The sequence below is a fragment of the Urocitellus parryii genome, chromosome 2 (assembly GCF_045843805.1).
Source record: "Urocitellus parryii isolate mUroPar1 chromosome 2, mUroPar1.hap1, whole genome shotgun sequence".
In the NCBI taxonomy this organism is placed as follows: Eukaryota; Metazoa; Chordata; class Mammalia; order Rodentia; family Sciuridae; genus Urocitellus; species Urocitellus parryii.
Genome location: NC_135532.1, coordinates 92271036 through 92291427, shown reverse-complemented (window position 1 = coordinate 92291427; position 20392 = coordinate 92271036). Strand labels below are relative to the sequence as shown.

The 20392-nt window shown below is 41.9% G+C and overlaps 1 protein-coding gene across 11 annotated transcripts in view; it reads right to left on the bottom strand.

Annotated features, from left to right (window-relative positions):
- Positions 1-19604, bottom strand: part of Dag1 (dystroglycan 1) — a 64512-nt gene extending 44908 nt beyond the window's left edge. For 3 of the 11 annotated variants that reach the window (XM_077795250.1, XM_077795252.1, XM_077795249.1), the window contains exons 1-3: positions 19166-19459; positions 12866-12942; positions 11536-11593 (exon numbers count right to left, since the gene is read on the bottom strand). The gene's annotated coding sequence lies outside the window, so the exon portion shown is untranslated. The other 8 variants (XM_026384053.2, XM_026384049.2, XM_026384057.2 and 5 more) reach the window with 6 other exon arrangements.
- Between the last annotated feature and the right edge of the window lie 788 nt (positions 19605-20392).

The following is a 20392-nucleotide window of genomic DNA, read 5'->3' as shown; positions in this document are numbered from 1 at the left end:
GAGAATTTTTTAATATTTTTTAGTTTTCGGTGGACACAACATCTTTATTTTTTATTTTTATGTGGTACTGAGGATTGAACCCAGCGCCGCCGACCCCCACACACACACACGCCAGGAGAGTGCGCTACCGCTTGAGCCATAAACCCAGCCCCCTAGCCCTTTTTATTTTGAGGCAGGGTCCTGCTAAACAGCCCAGGCTTGCCTTGAACTTGTGATCCTCCTGCCTCAACCTCCTGAGCAGCTGAGATTACAGGCATGTGTCACCACACCCATCTATTTTTATTTCATTCTCAAATAGTATCATATACTTCATAACTGTCCCTTTTCTTTGCTCATGACTGAATCTAAGGCTTCGCCACTGGGTTACCCACCTCAGCCCTGCTCCTTTTTTAAACTGATTAGAACTGGGAGTCCTCAGCCCCTGTAAGGCTCCACCTCACTTGCTTCTGCCTTTGTGTGGCACATTCAAGTATTTATGTATCTTGCAAGTTCTGCTCTCAGAGGTCTCTCTCACCTTATTCTTACATTCTTCTGGAAACAAATCTGAGGATAAAAATCCTACATGTGGGCTAGGGCTGTGGCTCAGCTGTAGAGCACTTACTTAGCATGTTCGAGGTCCTAGGTTTGATCCTCAGCACCACATAAAAATAAATAAGTGAAATAAAGGTATTGTGTCCAACTATAACTAAAAAATAAATAAATAAATATTTTAAAAAAAAATCCTAGATGTGAAAATGCTGGGTCAAAGGATATTTACAGCCAGGTGCAATGGTACACACCTGTACTACCAGCTACTACAGAGACTAAGGCAGGAGAAGTACGAGTTTGAGGCCAGCCTCAGCAACTAAGCAACTTAGTAAAACCCTGTCTCAAAATAAAAAATAAAAAGGGCTGGGGTTAAAAAAAATCAAATGCCAAATGTATTCTCTGAAACGAGGATGCTGATCCATAATGGGGATGGGGTTGGGAGAGCATGGGAGGAAACTTATAGATAGGGCAAAGGGGAAGACAGTGGAATGAGATGGACATCATTAACCTAAGTACACATATGAAGACATGAATGGTGTGACTCCACTTTGTGTACAACCAGACTTGAAAAACTGTGTTCTATATGTGTATATGAATTGAAATACATTCTGCTGTCCTATATAACAAATTAGAATAAATAAATAATAAAGATTTTAGGGCTGGGGATGTGGCTCAAGTGGTAGCTCACTCGCCTAGCATGCATGAGGCACTGGGTTCGATTCTCAGCACCACATAAAAATAAAATAAAGATATCGTGTCCACCTAAACACTAAAAAAAATAAATAAATATTTAAAAAAAGATTTTAAAAGAGTAAAGCACCTCTGAGTTTAATCAGTACCAAAAAATAAATAAATAGATAAACAGAATTTAAAAATTTTTAAAAGATCTGTGGGGGGTTGCTTAGTGTTATATACCCCTGGGTTCAATCAATCCCTAGTACCAAAAACAAAAACAAAGGCTATGTACATTGGAATTGATACTGGCAAAATGCCTTCCAACATATACTCCAACCTAAAGATATGAATGACATTTCCCTTACTTTCATTAATACTGAGTTATTGTCAAACTCTTTCATCCATAACATGAAAAATGGGGGCTGGGGTTGTAGTTCAGTGGTAGAGCAATTGCCTAGTACATGTAAGGTCCTGGGTCCAATGCTCAGCAACACATAAAAATAAATGGGATAAAAGTATATATATATAAAAAAAAAAAAAACACAAAACGGAAGAAGGAGGCAAGTAGGGCATATTGAAACAAGAAATAGCAGTTTGCCCTCCTTGTACTGCTTGATTAACGGGTATGGTGGGCAACAGATGTCATAAATTCATCCTGAAAGTAAGATACTTAATAGTTAGCATGAGAACACAAGAGGGGGAGCTTCTGAGTGACTAATGAATCAAAACACAGCACTATTTTTCTAGTCAAACTTGAATACCTCAGAGGAAAACTGCTATCAAGAATGTATGGACTTGCCAGGCACAGTGGCACATATTTATAATTCCAGTGACTTGGGAGGCTGAGAAAGAAGGATCACAAGGATCCAGGCTGGGTAACTTAGCAAACACTCTGACTCACAATAAAATAAAAAAGACCAGATAGCCAGGCACAGTGACACATACCTGGAATCCCAGATAAGGGGACTGAGGCAGGAAGATTGCAAGTTCAAGACTATCCTCAGCAACTCAGTGAGGCCTTAAGCAACTTAATGGGACCCTGTCTTAATATAAAAAATAAAAAGGGCTGGGGATGCAGCTCGGAGGTAAAATGCCTCTGGGTATGGCCTGCAGTAGCGCACTCGCCTGGCATGCGTATGGCCTGGGTTCGATCCTCAGCACTACATACAAACAAAGATGTTGTGTCCACCAAAAACTAAAAAAACAAATATTGAAAAATTCTCTCTCTCTCTCTCTCTCTCTCTCTAAAAAAATATTTAAAAAAAAAAATGCCTCTGGGTTCAATCCCCAGTACCAAAAAAAAGGGGGGGGGGCTAGAATATAGCTCAATGGTAGAGCAAGTGCAAGACCTCAGCACAAAAATAAAAGAATTTATGGGCTTTGTCTGGGGATGTAGCTCAAAGTAGGTGCTTCACTAGCATTCATAAGGCCCTGAGTTCAATCCCCTAGTCCCACAATTAATAACAACAATTTATAAGCTAATTATTCCAAATAATAAGGCATTTGTGATTCTTTTTGCAAGGGCCTCACTCACACTTGCTCCACCACTAAGCTATATCCCCAGCCCTATTTCATTTTTCCACATGGTTTTGCTCAGTTACCCACCTTGGCCTGCAACTTGCAATCAATCCTCTTAGAGTCTAGAGAGTATTTTTACTCTCTAGAGTAAAAGTATTTTATTTTAGGTTCCCAAATCTAATCTTCATACTATAGTTCCACTGGTCTGAAAAAACATTAACCATTACTAAATCATATGTCTAAATCTAACTTTGTTGCCTGTCATCCTTTGAATGATAAGCAGGGATGATGATAAGAGGAATGACAGGAGTCACACTCTTCAGGATCTTGGGACCCTGGAGAAGGAATAATGTGTCCCATGAGAGTATCTTACCTAGAACAGATAGCTATATGTACCTAAACATGTAAGTACCCATCATACCACTTTCACCTCTCATCTTTCTCTCTGATCAGCCTAACTTGTGCACATGAACAATTAACCCAACAGAAACTAGTACCTACAACAGAGTTTGACATTCCTACCACCAAAGCACAAAATATATCAAACTGAACACTTACGATTCAAGCATTTTACATGTAAATTATGCTTTAGTTTAAAAAAATAGTGACATCAATAAAATCAAACATTACTAGGTTATTAGGAGACTCAGTGAAATTTCTTTATTCATGTAAGAGATTTTCAAAGAGTGAGAAATGAGAAAACTCAGCCTCTGGCCTAGGATGATTTTGTATGGGGCCTATTACCTGCCAGTCACCCAAAAGGGACTCCTGAGGACCATTTCTGCTAGTCGATCATAAATATCATAGAACATCAGAGGAACCCACACAGAAAACACACCTTAACTACAGCTTTACAAGTTCAATAACAAACCACAATTGTGGCTTTGATCTCTCCAAATTCTGGATAATCATTTATTTTAAAAGATTTTTTTTAGTTGTAAATGGACACAATATCTTTATTTTATTTTTTTACATGATGCCAGGGATCAAACCCAGTACCTCACACTGCTAGGAAAGCACTCTACCATTGAGCCACAATCATGGCCCTGGATAATCAATTTTTAAAGATAGTGATATAAATCTCTCATACAGAAGAGTAAGCCCTCTCCCCTCACCACCCTGTTTGATGTTGGTGGCGTGACACTGAGCAGTTCCCAACATGCCCTGAAGCCTCTCCAGCCCTTCTTCCAAAAGGGCCCATGCATCCCAGGCTCTGGAATTCCTGACATTCTGAAATTCGTTATGTCAGAAAACTTGGATTCAAAACAAGAAAACAAAATCTGGTCTAGAAGCTGGAGGTGTAGCTTAGGGGTAGAATATGTGCAAGGCTCTAGGTTTAATCCTCAGCACCACCAAAAACACACAAAAAACCTACTACCTTAGGCTTAAGCTACTGGGTAGGTGGACAAACAAGATGCAAAACTCTGAATGTACCTGGCTTCAAAATTTTTTAAAATCAAAGGAAATGACTTTTTATTTATTATTTTTTAGTACCAAGGATTAAACTCAAGGGCGCTTAACCACTGAGTCACATCCCCAGCTTTTTTTTTTTTTTTTTTTTTTTTTTTTTTGGGAGACAGGGTCTCACTAGGTTGCTTACAGCCTGGCTAAATTGCTGAAGATGGCTTCAAACCTTCGATCCTCCAGCCTCAGCCTCCTGTGCTGCTAGGATTACAGGCATGTGCCATCACACCCAGCTAGTAAATAAAACTTCAAATGAAAAATAATAGCAAAACAAAGACTATAAGAACATGTGTTAAAATATCCCATCCTATGAGGCAAATCTCTGTATCCAGAACTTGAGACTAGCAGCGAGGCCATGACCACAGCCCACAAAGCCTTCCCCTTACTCACCCAAACCACCTTGCCTAGAGTAGTTATGAGGAAGCTATGCCCTATATGGAGAAGCAAGAAAATCTTCTAAAATCTTTCTAACATGTTAAAAAAAAAATCAGCAAAACAAAGAATTGGGGTAATGTAGCTCATGATTTAGTGCTTGCCTAGTAAGTACAAAGATCTGGGTTCCATTCCCAACACTACAAAGAAAAAGTTTGTAAAATGAAAAATAATAGGACAGAGTTAGAAGCAACCATTTAAATCACTGGGACTAACCTCTCATTTGATAGATGAGGAAATCAAGGCATCCACAGTTCCCCAGATGATGAGCAATCAAGCAGTATGAGAATCCCTCTCCCTAATCCTCCAACAACTTTTTCCAATCAAAACATTAGAAAACAAAAAGGGAAAGAAAGAGAGGAAAGCTGAAGAGGGGACAAGACAGGGGACAGATAATCCAGGGCAAGAAAGCTGAAAGTTAAGAGAGAGGGGCAATGTGAATCAGGAGGAAGGAAGGGCCTTAAGAAGGGTTCAGTGCTGTGAACCCAACCCTATGAATCAGATCACAGGGGACCATCCAGGTTTCTCCTCTTCTAACACCCGTCACCAGTGCTGAGGAGACTGGTTTGATGAGGATTGGTAGGCCGGCCTCTCCTTAGGCCCCATGGCCCTCCACAAAATTAGTGTTCTAGATACTATCATGAGCAAAGTACATGACAAGAGAAAGACAGCATGCCTGAAGAAAAGACTCAAACCACTTCCGGCCTTACCAAAGGAACTAAACCTGAAGCTGATCCAAGGCTTTGGATCCAGATGCTAGCTCACAGGAAATACAGAAAAAGCTACCAAGTCTCTCAAGCCCAAGGCCCTGGGTTCAATCCCCAGCACCAAAAAAAAAGAAAAAAAGAAAAAGCTACCAAGAAATACTAACTCTGGGCTGTAGGGAATTCTTCTGACTTGGATTCTCTAGCATACAATAAGGAAAAAGAACAGAAGAGGAAATTTTTTTTTTTTTTTGAGAGAGAGAGAGAGAGAGAGAGAAAGAGAATTTTTTTTTTAATATTTATTTTATAGTTGTCGGTGGACACAACATCTTCGTTTGTATGTGGTGCTGAGGATCGAACCCGGGCCGCACGCATGCCAGGCGAGTGCGCTACCGCTTGAGCCACATCCCCAGCCCCAGGAAATTATAAATTAAAAAGACTTAAAAAAATATACCAGGTTAAGCCATGTGTGGTGGCATGCACCTGTAATGCCAGCAGTTCAGGAGTCTGAGGCAGAAGGATGGCAAGTTGGAGGCCAGTCTCAGCAACTTAGTGATTCTCAACAATTTAGCAAGATCCTATCTCAAAATAAAAAATTAAAAGGTCTAGAGATTTAGCTCAGTGGTAAAGTACCCTGGGTTCTACAGTCAGTCCAAAAAAAAAAAAAAAAAAAAAAAGGACGAGTCAGGAAGATTGAAAGTCAAAGCCAGCCTGGATAATTTAGCAAAACACCATCTCAAAATAAAATAAAATAGGCTGGCTGGGATGTATGCAACAGGCCCTGGATTCAATGCCCAGTACAGCAAAAAAAAAAAAAAATACTTGATTAAAAAATACCTTAAAATGTACGTTGTAAATTACAAAAATCTTAATCCAGTTAGTTATCCATAATTTTTCATGGGTGTGAATTTCTTTTTTCTTTTTTTTGGTACCACAGATTAAACCCAGGGGCATTCAAGCTCTGAGCCACAACCCAACCCCTGCCCCACCACCTTTTTTTTTTTTTTTAATTTTGAAACAGGGTCAGGGCTGGGGATGTGGCTCAAGCGGTAGCGCGCTCACCTGGCATGCATGCGACCCAGGTTCAATCCTCGGCACCACATACAAACAAAGATGTTGTGTCAGCCGAAAATTTTTAAAAATAAATATTAAAATTCATTCTCTCTCTCTCTCTCTCTCTCTCTCTCTCTCTCTCAAAAAAAAAAAAAAAAAAGAAAAAAGAAAAAAAAAAGAAACAGGATCTCCCTAAATTGCCTAGGGCCTCACTAAATTGCTGAAGCTGGCTTTGAACTTGCAATCCTCCTGAGCAGCTGGCATTACAGGTGCGCACCACCACGCCCAGCATGATGATTGTGAATTTCTATGCTTAGGTATACACAGAACACATTAGGACACAGATTATACCAGCAGACTAGAATGGACATCACTATATACACCACTGGGTGTTTTGCTTTCTCCACCCCACATGTGAAGCTAATAAACCCACCAAAGTCAATAATCTCCTCACAATAATAAGAAATCTGGATTGTAGTACCTATGGTAAAAATGGACTTACTTCCACACAGAGATTAATTCTGTTTCTACTGGGAACCTACTCAGCTCCAATACAATGGACTTCTCTCCCCTGCCAGTTTGGTTCTGTCCCACCTCTCCTATCAGAGGAGTTAGAGAGTGCATTTAGAACTTATTATTGGGGCTGGGGATGTGGCTCAAGCGGTAGCACGCTCGCCTGGCATGCGTGCGGCCCGGGTTCGATCCTCAGCACCACATACCAACAAAGATGTTGTGTCCGCCGAGAACTAAAAAATAAAAAAATAAAAAATAAATAAAAAAAAAAAAGAACTTATTATTAGTCCCTCTCCAGTGGTATATATGATTCTTTTATCTGATAAAAATCAATAAGTTCTACCCTCCCAAGCACAAAAGTCAAGAGATTAAATGTCTCCCACTATCTGGAATTCATCTGGAGTCTTCACAGGGAAACCAGATCCCAGTTCCTCCCAACATGAAATCAGAAAATATGGTACCTTCATCACCTAGAGGCTAAAACCTAATTTTTATCCTTTAGAACAACAATTCTCTACTCAGAAGTTAGACACTGGTGTCTGTATCCTTGTCCTCCTTACACCCTGAGGCTCACCAAAATGCTCTGTGCTGAATTTGTCCCTCAAAGAGTCAGGAAGCTCCAAACAGTTCAGGTTTCAAGTTTCTAAGGAAAATGCTGTCTACATGGAGTAAGGTTCACACCTTCCATACTAAATTTAACCCATTGCTGGGCATAGTGGTGCCCATCTGTAATCCCAGCAACTCAGGAGATTGAGGCGACAGAAGGATCTAAAGTTTGAGGTCAGTCTCAACAACTTGGTGAGGCCCTAAGCAACTTAGTAAGAATCTGTCTCAAAATAAAAAATAAAAGGGCTGGGTATATAGGGTAAAGCACCCTGGGTTAAATCCCAGTTCCAAAAAAAATTTTTAAATGAGGGGTTGGGAGCAATAAAGTGCTCACCTGCTCACCAACACTTTATCTGGCTGAGGCCCTAGATTCAATACTACCCAGCGGCAGCACAAAATCAGAGAGCAAACAAATTACAAGTATCATCCTCCAGAACACTCCTACACAACAGGGCAGCATGTTAAGAAGCAACAACTTGCTGGTCTCCCATTTCCTCACCCAGTGACCAAAGCAGACCGGACAGAGAGGCCACAGCACAGAACTGACACTGAAATCACAATGGGCCCCATTCTCCCTAGAAGCCCATAGCAGGATGGAAGAAGGAAGGCCAGGACATTCCTCCGCCTCCTCACACAGAGAGAAAGGGCACAGGCAGCCTGGGGCATATGACGCCTACACAGGAAGAAAGTTATCATCTTTTCCAAATGTTAGAACCAAAAGGAGACCCCACCTCCCCCACCCAAAATAGAAGGGTGACCTAAGGTGCATCTGATTGAATCAGGTAGCTTAGATGGCACACACAGGAGATTCCTCTCATCAGCAATATCCAACTAGAAGAGAAAAAAAATCTCAGGGCTTTGAGAAGTCAGGGAACTCTCTACAGGACCTGTCAGCTCAAGGCTGGCACTGCAAGCAAAAGAATCAACTTCTGCTAAGGATTTTTTCCCTACACCAAGGACTCCAGTCACTTTCTAAACCACTTTTTTGAAACCAAATATTTTCAGACTGGTAAACTCAGTGTTTTAGGTGTATATTACTGAACCTTCCAAGAAAATATTCAGATGCGGTGGTGCAAGTAAGCAGAAGCAAATCTAGTAGCACAAACCCAGAGCAGCAAAGAGTGAAACAGGAATCCTACTGTTATCTATTTATGACTTTAATGAAATCTATTTTTAGATCTTTAATAAAGAGTTGCTGTTCTAGTCTCCTCCTACTAAATTTCTCCAGTCAACTCAATCTTTCCAATATTGCTTAAAAGTCTAAAAATATAAAGGATACTTTTCAGTTAGGCATGGTGGCACACGTGTATAATCCCAGTTATTCAGGAAGCTGAGACAGGAGGATCTCAAGTTCAAGGCCAGCCTCAGCAACTTAGTAAGAGAATCAAAGAGCTTTTTTTTTTCTTTTTACTTTTTTTTTTTTTACTTTGTCTCAAAGTAAAAAATAGAAAGGGCTGGAGACATACTTCAGTGCGAGAGCATCCTGGGTTCAATTCCCAGTACTATCCAAAAAAAAAAAAAAATACACACACACACACACACACACACACACACGTGTATATTAAAAAAAAAATTTATATATATATATCAATCATACCTCAAGTCCTGGTACAATAACCAAAATGAAGTTATTAAAAAAAAAAATTGCAGTAAACAAGTCTGCCTGAGGTCAGGGTGGATCTGAGTGCAAAGACAATCTACCATCCCAAGAAGTAGTAGGCACAGGACATTTATAGTAATAAGATTAATGTCTTATGGAAATATTCCATAGTGAAATCAAGGCCCCAAAAATGGATGGTGTCCCAGGATCTGATTAATATCCAAATAAAAAGGAAATGCTATTTAGAATTCCATCATTGGCTACAGCATTTTTCTTGGCAAAAACTGGCTTGAGAGGGGCTGGGGCTGTGGCTCAGTGGTACTGCACTTGCCTGGCATGTGTGAGACTCGGGGTTCAATTCTCAGTACCACGTATAAATACATAAATAAAATAAAGGTCTATCAACAAAAAAAAAAAAAAAAAAAAAAAAAAAAAACTGGCTAGAGAATCAACCCAGACCTGAAAAACAGTAGAACTAATTAAGAAAGGTATTTATGACAACCAAGACAGAACTGGTTCATTTCTGCCCTAGATAACCTTGGAATCTTAAGCAATCCCCTATCAACCTCTGGGATGCCTGGAGGTGGAAGACACTTCCTGCACAGTGAAGAGGCAAAAACAGAGATAACCAGAATACTTGCAAAATCAAACAAGAAGAATGTTTTCAAATTCCATTATTCAGTTTCAATGCATATGTATCAATTAGTACAAAGAATTCTGTAAAAGGAATTTCCCACACTTCATGTACAAAAACAACTTCCATAGAAATGAAAAGCAAACACCAAAATACGGAACCAAGCTGGGCACTGGCTACTGCTTCCCTGAATATAATAGATCCTTCCAGTGTTTCACTTGTCCTTGAGCTCTCCTTCAACTGGTACACTCCCCTAAAGGCCGTGACTGCCTCAAGAAGAATGGATCTTGCACATGTCCCCAAAGGCAGGCAACACTGAGACTCAGTCTCTATAAAACTATAAAAATAAAAATAAAAAATATAAAATATGACTATAAAAATAAAAAATCAGAGGGCACAGTGGCATATGCCTGTAATCCCAGCAGCTCAGGAGGCTGAGGTAGGAGGATCACAAGTTCAAAGACAGCCTCAGCATAAGTGAGGCACTTCGCAAGTCAGTGAGACCCTGTTTCTAAATAAAATAAAAAATAGGGGGTAAAATTGGGAGTTCATAACCCACTTGAACCAAACCGTGTAATATGATGTATTAAGAACTATGTAATATTTTGAAAGACCAATAATAAAAAATAAATTTAAAAAAAAATAAAATAAATAAAATAAAAAAAATAAAAAATAGGGCTGCAGATGTGGCTCAGTAGTCGAGTATCCCAAGTTCAATCCCTGGTAACCCCCTCCCAAAAAAAGAAATAAAAAAATCATACCCCTTTAGGAAGGAGAATTGGAAGTTAAAGGGATGGGTGGAAGAAAAAAATTTTTTCTTGCATAATCCTTCTATACCTTTTAAGTTTGTACCATGTGTTGTATTTCCTATTTTTTTCCTAAATATTTATTTTTTAGTTATAGTTAGACACATAATATCTTTATTTCATTTTTATTGTGGTGCTGAGGATTGAATCCGGTGCTAGATGAGCACTATACCACTGAGCCACAACCCCAGCCCTGTATTTCCTATTTAATAAAATAAAAAATCGGGGCTGGGATTATGGCTTAGCGGTGGAGTGCTTGTCTTGCGCGTGTGGGGCACTGGGTTCAATCCTCAGCACCACATAAAAAAGGTGAATCAATAAAATAAAGATATTTGTCCATCTACAACCTAAAAAAAATTTAAAAAGAAAAGAAAAAGTCTGGCTGGGTATGGTGGTACACTCCTGAAATCCCAGCAACTCAGGAGGCTAAAGCAGGAGGACTGCAAGTTCCAAGACCAGCCTCAGCAACTTAGTGAGGCCCTAAGCAACTCAGTGAGACCCTGTCTCAAAATTACCCTATGTGCACATATGATTATACAACTGGTGTGATTCTACATGATGTCCAACCAGAAGAATGAGAAGTTATACTTCATTTATGTATCATATGTCAAAAAAATGTATTTCTATTGTCATGTATAACTAATTAGAACAAATAAAAGAAAATTCAATTTCATAGGAAATAAAATCTCAAAAGTTTGTAAAAAAAAAATATATATATATACACACATATATATATATATATATATATATATATTTTTTTTTTTTTTAAAGGGGGAGGCGGCTGCATATGTAGGTCAGTGATTAAATACCCTTGAGTTCAATCCTCAGCACAAAAGTAAAAAATAAGTCTGGGAATGTAGCTCTATATATACATATTATTTAACAGAGTTTTCTCCCCACTATTACTGTTTTAAATGTCTGTGACTAATCATTTTGCCAAGTACATGATTATCCATCATGTTTTGCAGAAATACCTTTTTTTTTTCCCCCCAAATATCTTACCTCACCTCCCAGTGCTAGGCAGCTTTAAAAACTTTTATCTTCCTGGAGAGCAGAGGCCCTGCAGGAAAAGAAGGAAGCAATATTGGTGAATGCCCACAACCAAAACAGAATTACACCACTGAACACCACCAAAAGAAGAAGGAAATGTTACTTCAATGTCCTGACTATACCAATTAATCACACTTCTTTGTCAAAGCTCATAATTCTAAGAAAAATGTTTTCTGAACAATCCTTTCAAGACTAAAAATTATGAAGTTTCAAAGATATAAATTAATTCCTGTTTTATCCCAATAACTTGGGATTGAACCCAGGCAAGCTATATAACAGAGCTACATGAGACAAAGTTGCCAAGGCTAACCTTAACTGCTATTACAATGTGCTATGCCAATATGTTTTATTTATTTATTTTCCCCCCTCAATTCTTTTTTTTTAATTTATTTATTTACCAATGTGTTTTAAACAATGTTATTTTTCCATTATTTTTCTTTTTGAGACAGAGTGTTGTTTATGTTGCCCAAGCTCATCTTAAACATGTGAGCTCAAGTGAGTCTATCCACTTCCCATCCTTAGTGCTGGAACTACTAGACAGTGATATTTTAAAAAACAACTAGCTTTCAAGCCGAGCATGAGTACAGCTGCTTGGAAGGCTGAGGCAGTAGGATCTCAAGTTCAAACTCAGTCTCAGCAACTTAACAAGGCCCTAAACAACTTAGCAGGATCCTATCTCAAAAAACATAAAAAGGGTTGGGGATGTGACTCAGTGGTAGAGTGCTTGCCTAACATTCATGAAATCCTGGGTTTGATCATCAGTACAAAAAAAAAAAAAAAAAAAAAAAAAGCTTTCAATCGCCAAAACAATTAGCTTAAGAAGTTGTAACCTAACCAGGCTCAATGGTGCACACCTATAATCACAGTCACTTAGGAAGCTGAGGCAGGAGGGTCACAAATTCAAGGCCATTCTGGGCAACTTAACAAGACATCGTCACAAAAATAAACAGAGCAGATGCCTGGCATGCACTACCAGCAACCCAGGAGGCTCAGGCAGGAGAATTCTAAATTCAAGGTCAGTATCAGCAAATTAGTGAGGCTCTGTCTCAAAAAACTTTTTTAAAAAGGGCTAGGAATGTGGCTCAGTAGTTAAGTGCCCCTGGGTTTAACCTGCTAGTGCTAAAAAATAAAAAAGTGTTGGGGATATAGTTCTTTGGCATTAAACCCTTAAGTTTAATCTCCGTACAAAAAAAAAAAAAAAGGTGTAATTGAGAAACAGCCTCAACACTATTATATGACACGTAATACATTCAGTTCTCCCTCCAGGTGCAGTGGCACATACCTGTAATTCCAGCAACTCAGGAGGCCAAGGCAGGAGGATTGCAATTTCAAGGCCAGCCTGGACAACTTAGTGAGACCCTGCATCAAAATAAAAAATAAAAAGGGCTGGGGATATAGCTCAGTGGTAGAGCACCTCTGAGTTTAATCCCCAGTACAGCCAAAATGAGTGTGTGTGTGTGTGTGTGTGTGTGTGTGTGAGAGAGAGAGAGAGAGAGAGTGTGTGTATGTGTGTGTGTGTGTGTGTATTCAACATACTACTAAAGCTTCATCCAAATTTTATCTCGTTTCATCCAAATTTTATTACAGATTGGCTTCACTAATTTTGCCATCCTCAATTTATGATCCTGTAAGAAAATCCTTCACTATCAAACCAAAGAAATAGAAAAACAGGAAAGCCTTTTCATTAAGGCTAAATTAAGCCTTCTGGCTGGTATAATTTTGTAAACTACTCTAAGTCCCTATTTATAGAAATTGCTATTTGAGCAGTATTACTGACTAATGATCAGAGTGAAGAGAGATGATCAAGAGGCAAAGCAAGTTATGTGACTGCCTTAATGCCCAAAGGTATGGACAAAGACCTCTTGTGAAATGACCAGATAAATCATTAATTTATTCACCACCACCTTATTCCAGGCCTGCAATGTCAATGAGGGAAAGGCAAAAGAAGGGGGATTAAGAAGCAAAGGCACAACAATCACAATGGCGCACACCTGTAATTCCAGCTATCCAAGAGGCTGAAGCAGGAGGACCACAGCTTGAGGCCACCCTCAGCAACTTAGTGAAACCATGTCTCAAAATAAAAAATAAAAATAAATAAAATAAAACAAAAAAGGCTGGGAATGATATAACTCAGTGGTACAGCGCATGTGGGTTCAATCCCCAGTACCAAAAGAAAAAAAAAAACTGCAAAAGCATTAAAAAAAAGAAAGGCATATATATGCTATTTTTTTTAATATTTATTTTTTAGGTGTAGCTGGACCCAACCCAATGCCTTTATTTTTATGTGGTGCTGAGGATCGAACCCGAGTCCCTTCTGTGCTAAGCAAGCGCTCCACCGCTAAGCCACAATCCCAGCCCGTAGATATGCTATTTAAATGAAAGGAGAAAACTTATTCCTGAAAAAAAGGGAAAAAGACTTGAAGGTGCATATGGAAAAACATAGTATTAATTAATTACCACTTTTGAGTTCCTTTGAAATTCAATATTCTCTTTTCAGTCCTCATCTGGGTCCTAATGTTCATACCATTTTTAATTTTCTGTGACACTCTGAAGGCTGTAGCCTGAAAGCAGTCACAGTCTGCAACTGCTCAAGTCTAAATGGCACATAAGGGAATCTGGATGTTTAATCAAACTTCGCACCATTATTTAAATGAGCATAAGATGATGATAGCTATCTTAAAGAATAGGGGTAGAGGCCGGGCACTATGGCACACACCTGTAATCCCAGCAGTTCCAGAGGCTGAGACAGGAGGATCATGAGTTCAAAGCTAGCCTCAGCAAAAATCGGTGCTAAGCAACTCAGTGAGACCCTGTCTCTAAATAAAATACAAATTAAGGCTAGGGGATGTGGCTCAATGGTCAAGTGCCTCTGAGTTCAATCCCTGGTAACCCCCCCAAAAAAGAATAAGGATAGCCACACACCTGTAATCCCAGCAGCTCAGGAGACTGAGGCAGGAGGATCACAAGTTCAAGGCCAGGCTCAGCAACTTATTGAGGTCCTAAGCAACTGAGCAAGACCTAGTCTCAAAACAAAAAGGGCTGGGGATGTGGCTCAGTGGTTAAATGCCCCTGGGCTCAATCCCCAGAATTAAAAAAAAAAAAAAAAAAGGCTATGGGGGACTGGGAGTGTAGCTCAGTGGTAGAACACTAGTGTATACATGAGGCCCTGGGTTCAATCCCCAGCACTACAAAAGGATAGCCCCTCATCCCTTCATCTTCCCTGCCAGACTCAAGCACTCCTCTCTTCTCTTCATGCAATCTAGTGGGCCCCTCTTATTCTAAGTCACTCAAGTTCTCACCAGCACATAGCTGATGTTGTCACACATCCTTCTCTTCTGTCATCTCCTGCCCTTCCACTCACTAGTAGGCCCCTGAAATCTACATGACTCACTGTCTTGAATCTCTTTATCTCCACCTCACTGCTGACCACTGTCCTTGTTCAGATCCACTATCTCCTCAATGGACCACAACAGTGACCAATTAGCCTCCATTTCAGTCCAGCCTCTGCACTTACACTGCAGACTAACATTTTTAAAACCAGTAGATCCCACCACAGCTGTGCTCTAAGACCTTCAAAACTGCTCATTCCTGCATAACTGTAATTTCTAGCCTTCCAGAATACCCAACAAAGGTGCCCAGTCCTCTCTCCCCCAACACTTTCTTCTGCTAACCTCTTTTCTACCACAAAGTTCTGACCTCCTTGCCACTGCTCCTTCACCAATCAAACCAATACCCTTCCTAAAGGTCTAACTCAAACACAGTCCTCCCCTAAAGTATGCCCATACATTCCATCATAGAACCCAAGATACTTGGCTTCCTTCAACATAGTCCTAGGAACAACCAGAATGTGGCCCAAGACTCTACCAAGCCCTGGTTTCTGAGAATGGTCCCTCACAACATGTTCCCCCAAGTCTACCACATGGGTTCCCTTATCACATTTCCTACATCATCCTGTCTTATACCTACCACTAGATACCTACACTTGATTCTTCATCAGAGATGACCCAACCAAGGGCATCATTACCAATATGATGCAATACAAATGCAGATGGGTACAGACAGCTAAATGTTCCACCTGGGTTGAAATCCTGACTGCCACACAATACCAGTATGATCTTGGGTATATTATTTGTTGTATGTCTCATTTTCCTCAGTCAGTATAAAGGTTTCTCATAAGCATCAGAATGTGCACTGAAGGCCCTCAATTGCAACTTAATATTAAGTCCATCACATCTAGAGAGCTGAGACGCCATAACTGTGAGGTAAAAAACATCTGCCTCAGCCAGTGATGCACACCTGTAATCCCAGAGGCTCAGGAGCCTGAGGAAGGAGGATCCAGAGTTCAAAGCCAGCTTTAGCTATGGTGAGGGACTAAGTAACCCGAGTCCCTGACTCTAAATAAAAAATGCAAAATAGGGCTGGGGATGTGGCTCAGTGGTGCCCCTGAATTCAATCCCCCCCAAAAAATCTGTTTCAACAAGGGTGAACATCTTACAGAGGTTAAGACACCTGCTGTGCCTCATAGAAAATACAATGTCCTAGGTACAAGTAGGAGGTAAGGTGTTTAGGTTTTGTTTTATTTTACTTATTTATTTATTTATTTATTGAGAGGGGGAGGGAGGGGGGAGGGAGGGGGGAATTTTTTTTAATTTTTTTTTTTTTTTTTAGTTTTCGGTGGACACAACATCTTTATATGTGGTGCTGAGGATCGAACCCGGGTCGCACGCATGCCAGGCGAGCGCACTACCGCTTGAGCCACATCCCCAGCCCTGGGTTTTGTTTTCTGATACTGGGGACTGAACTCAGGGGCACTTTACCCCTGGTTACATCCCCAGTCTTTTTTTTATTTTTTTGAGACAGTCTCTCTAAATTGCTGAGGCTGTCCTCGAACTAGTGATCCTCCTGCCTCAGCCTTCCCAGACACTGGGATTATGAGAACTGGGATTACAGGCGTATGCCACCACACGTGGCGGGAGGGAAGTTTTTTAACAATGAAATGTTAAATCCTATGTAACAACTCCATTCTAAGTACCCCACCAAGGGCCCCCCTCCAAACCCAACTATTCTCAGTGCTTAACAGAAACCAGCAGTTTGTGAGTCACCACATCCAGAAGTAAAGAGCTGTTCTTGTTTTTTGGTGCTGGGTTTGAACCTAAAGACCTCCCACATGCTGGGCAAGCACTATGCCACTGAGCTATGCCCCCAGTCTTGAAAAGTAGTTTTAAAGGGCTGGTGTTGTGGCTCAGTGGTAGAGTGCTCACCTAGCATGCACGAGGCACTGGGTTCGATCCTCAGCACCACATATATGCAAAATGAAAATATTGTGTCCACCTAAAACTTAAGAATAAATATTAAAAAAAGAAAAAAAGAAAAGTAGTTCAAATCCCTTGGTCATGCTTAGACTTCTTGCCCATACATTCCTGAATGCAGCCTCCTCCCTCAGCCTACCTTTTCAGCCTCTGTTCTTAAATGGCTCCTCCCCACTCCTCTTTCTTCTGTTGGATGACTTTAATGCCAGAGGTTCTGACCTCCTCCCTGCCACTCCTTAAGTGGCCACCAGCAATATCTTTCTAAACACTGATCTGGATTATGCCACTTCACTGATTAAAAGGTTGCCGCATCCTGAGCATGAAGTTGGAACTCCTAAACAAGGAGGGCCCAGAGCTCACACCTGTCAAGCTGGAAGACTCCCAGGCACTATTTTAGGTGCCTATATACATGTGGTTCCCAGTGTCCAGACCCTGATGTCCCCCACTAATTCTTGCAGGCCCTGAAGGCCACAGCTCAGGAATTCCCTCTCTCTTCAGGCTATCAAGTAAGCATATTTTGTGATCAGTCACTTTTTTTTTTTTTTTTTTTTGGTACTGGAGATTGAACCTAAGTCACTTCACCAACGAGCCACATCCCAGCCCTTTGTATTTTTTATTTTGAAATAGGATCTCACTAAATTGCCTCATTAAGTTGCTGAGGCTGGCCTTGAAGTTGTGATGCTCCTGCCTCAGCCTCCCAAGCTACTGGTATTACAGGAGTGCTGGATAGTCATTGTGAACCACGGGTACTCTGATTCCCACTGCTCCCCAAACTGAGTTCCTTGAAGGCAGAACCAGACACTTTTATGTGGGTGCCCAGGATCTACCATAGAATCTGGCAAGTAGTGAAGCCAAATATTTGCTAAATGAATGAAAGCATTTTGACAAATCAGTTTTTTAAAAGAGTTAGGACTGGGCTGGGGATGTGGCTCAAGTGGTAGCATGCTTGCCTGCCATGCGTGCGGCCCGGGTTCGATCCTCAACACCACATACAAAGATGTTGTGTATGCCGAAAACTAAATAAATAATTAAATAAACTCTCAAAAAAAATAAAATAAAAGAGTTAGGACTTGCCCTATGCTCATCAGCAGAGGCACGTATTAACACAAGCTTTAATGTTCCAATCACATGTTTTTTATCTATATTGCACTGCTCACTCCTATCTTTACACAGTATCCCACAGTAAGCTCACACACTATATACACCCTAAGGTCCCACGGAAATCTTATTCCTCCAAGAAACACTTCCTTAGACTCCTGTAAAGTATGCATGCTACGAGACTTCCTTGGCTTCCAGGCCAAAAAAAAAAAAAAAAATTCAATTCTCCATATTCAAACTATGGATTTTTACGCCTCCAAATGTATTAAGGTCGAATTCTTTTTTAGAACCGGAACATTCCAAAATTATCATGTCTCTGAACACTAAGCATAGCACAACCTGATAAAATTATAATACCCCATCTACTCCAGACTTTCCAAAACACCTGGAAGCACATCCAACTCTTTATCTGGATTTATGTCCTATAAACACCAACCTCACTTCAAGGAATCTGGCTTCCATGCCAGGAACGACTTATTTAGGGAAACAGCAGGCCAGAGGCTCAAGTTAAAACCCTAGGCTATAAAGGTACTGGCTCAAACTCTAACCAGACAAGTCAAAATTCATCTTCACCATTAAAACCAATCCTGCGGTAACTCAATTTACAAATCTAAAACCATCTTAAGGTGAAGAGATCAAAAGTTGCATTTTTTTCTTTTTTTCTTTTTTTTTTTTTTGAAACTGGTGTCGAAAAAAAGTTGCATTTATAATTAGCAGTTTTGTTTGTAAGAGAAATTAACTTGGGATTCATGGCAAAAGGATTCTGAGATAGCATTTCCTCTGGGGACATCTCCCAAATATACTATCCAGTGAACCTGGTCTTTCAAATACCAAGTGAAAAGATAGAAAGTAGGATTCCAAAAACAACTCAAACGAGTGGGAGGGACCCCCAAGGCTCTGAGCACCTCTGACTGAGAGGCGGGGGCGGCACCCTTCCCAGCTCAACGCCCCAGTCCTTGGGCTGCAACCCCCACTGGAACCCCGGAGGCCACCCGCAGGCCGCACAAACCAGCGGCAAACGCGAAGGCCCAGTGTTCCCAGGAGCGCGGGCCGAGCTAAGGCCTGGCCCATCACCACTGCGCGATACCAAGGCCTCGCCGCCGAACGCTTCAAGCCCTTGCCAGCAGGACCGGGAACAGAGGGGCGGCTTCAACCAGGCAGCGCCACCTCCTCACCCGCAAGGACGTCCGTAGCTGTGTCTCCGCCCCAGTCCGAAATCGAGCAGCAGCAGGTGTTCCACGGGAGGCTTGCTCAGCAGCAGCAGGGATGGGGGCCGAAAAGCCCGGCACGGTGGCGAGGACCCGCGGTGCACTCACCAAGCGGAGGCAAGAGAGCGGAGGCAGGTGTTCGCTCCGACTAGCCCCAAGACGCCACCGTCGCCGCTCCCCAGGGAGTCAGCACCAAGCTGCCGCCGCTGCCGCCCCCGAACCCAAGGAGCGCGAGAACCGCGCCGCAGCCTCCGCGCGAGCACGTACCGGGCCGTGAGAGGGCGCCGAGCGCAAGGGCGGGGCGCGCGGCCGGAGCCTAGCAACCGCCTGACACGCGAGAGCCGCAGCCAATCGGCGGCCAGTTCCGCGCGGCGCGGAGTGGCCGTCTGCGCGCCGCCCGCTTCTGCCAGCGTCGGCCGCCCCGCAGCGCGCCGCACCCGTGCTCAGGCCCCGCCCCCGCCGTGCCTCTCTATTCATTGGCCCGCCACGCCCCCACCCAAGAAGCCACACCTAGCCATGGAAGCCCCTCCCCCGAAGCCTGCCAGGTCAGTCTTAGGACACGCCCTGCCATTCCGGGTGGTCTGGATCCCTCCGGAGTGGGAATGGGGGAAGGGCACCCTACCCCACCTCAGGATTTGGGGCCTTAAAGATTAATGGAAGGGAGCAGGGATGCTGGAGATGGCTGGGAATGAAGCTTAATGGTAAAGCGCTTGTCTAGCTTTCAGAAGGCCCTGGATTCCTTCTCTAAGCACCGCAAAAAATTAAAGACTAGCCCAGAATGGTCAGAGCCGCGAACTAGCCCAGCCACAACTGGCCACCCTCTACTGCCTTCGGCACTCCTAAATTCCCTCGAAGGAAAATAAAGAGGTATTTCTAGGCCATGGAAACACTCAGAAAGTGCCTTCCAAATTGCGAAGGATAAAGACTTGTTGCTGCACCTTTACACTGATAGGGAAACTGAGACCAAGGTCTGGAAGCTAGCCCACCTGCTAGCTCTATATGCACAACAGACCTAAACCTTGTCCCTTCTTTCTGCCTGGAACTCTAGAGTCCAATTCCTCCTCAGGCGCCTGAAATAGCTCTAATCTGCTGGCAAGGGTCACTCATTCCCTGTGGCCTGCATTCTTTGGATGGGGAAGATGGGAGAGGCGGGTAGTTACTGCTATGGTCTGTCTTCCCTTCGAGGGGAAAGTC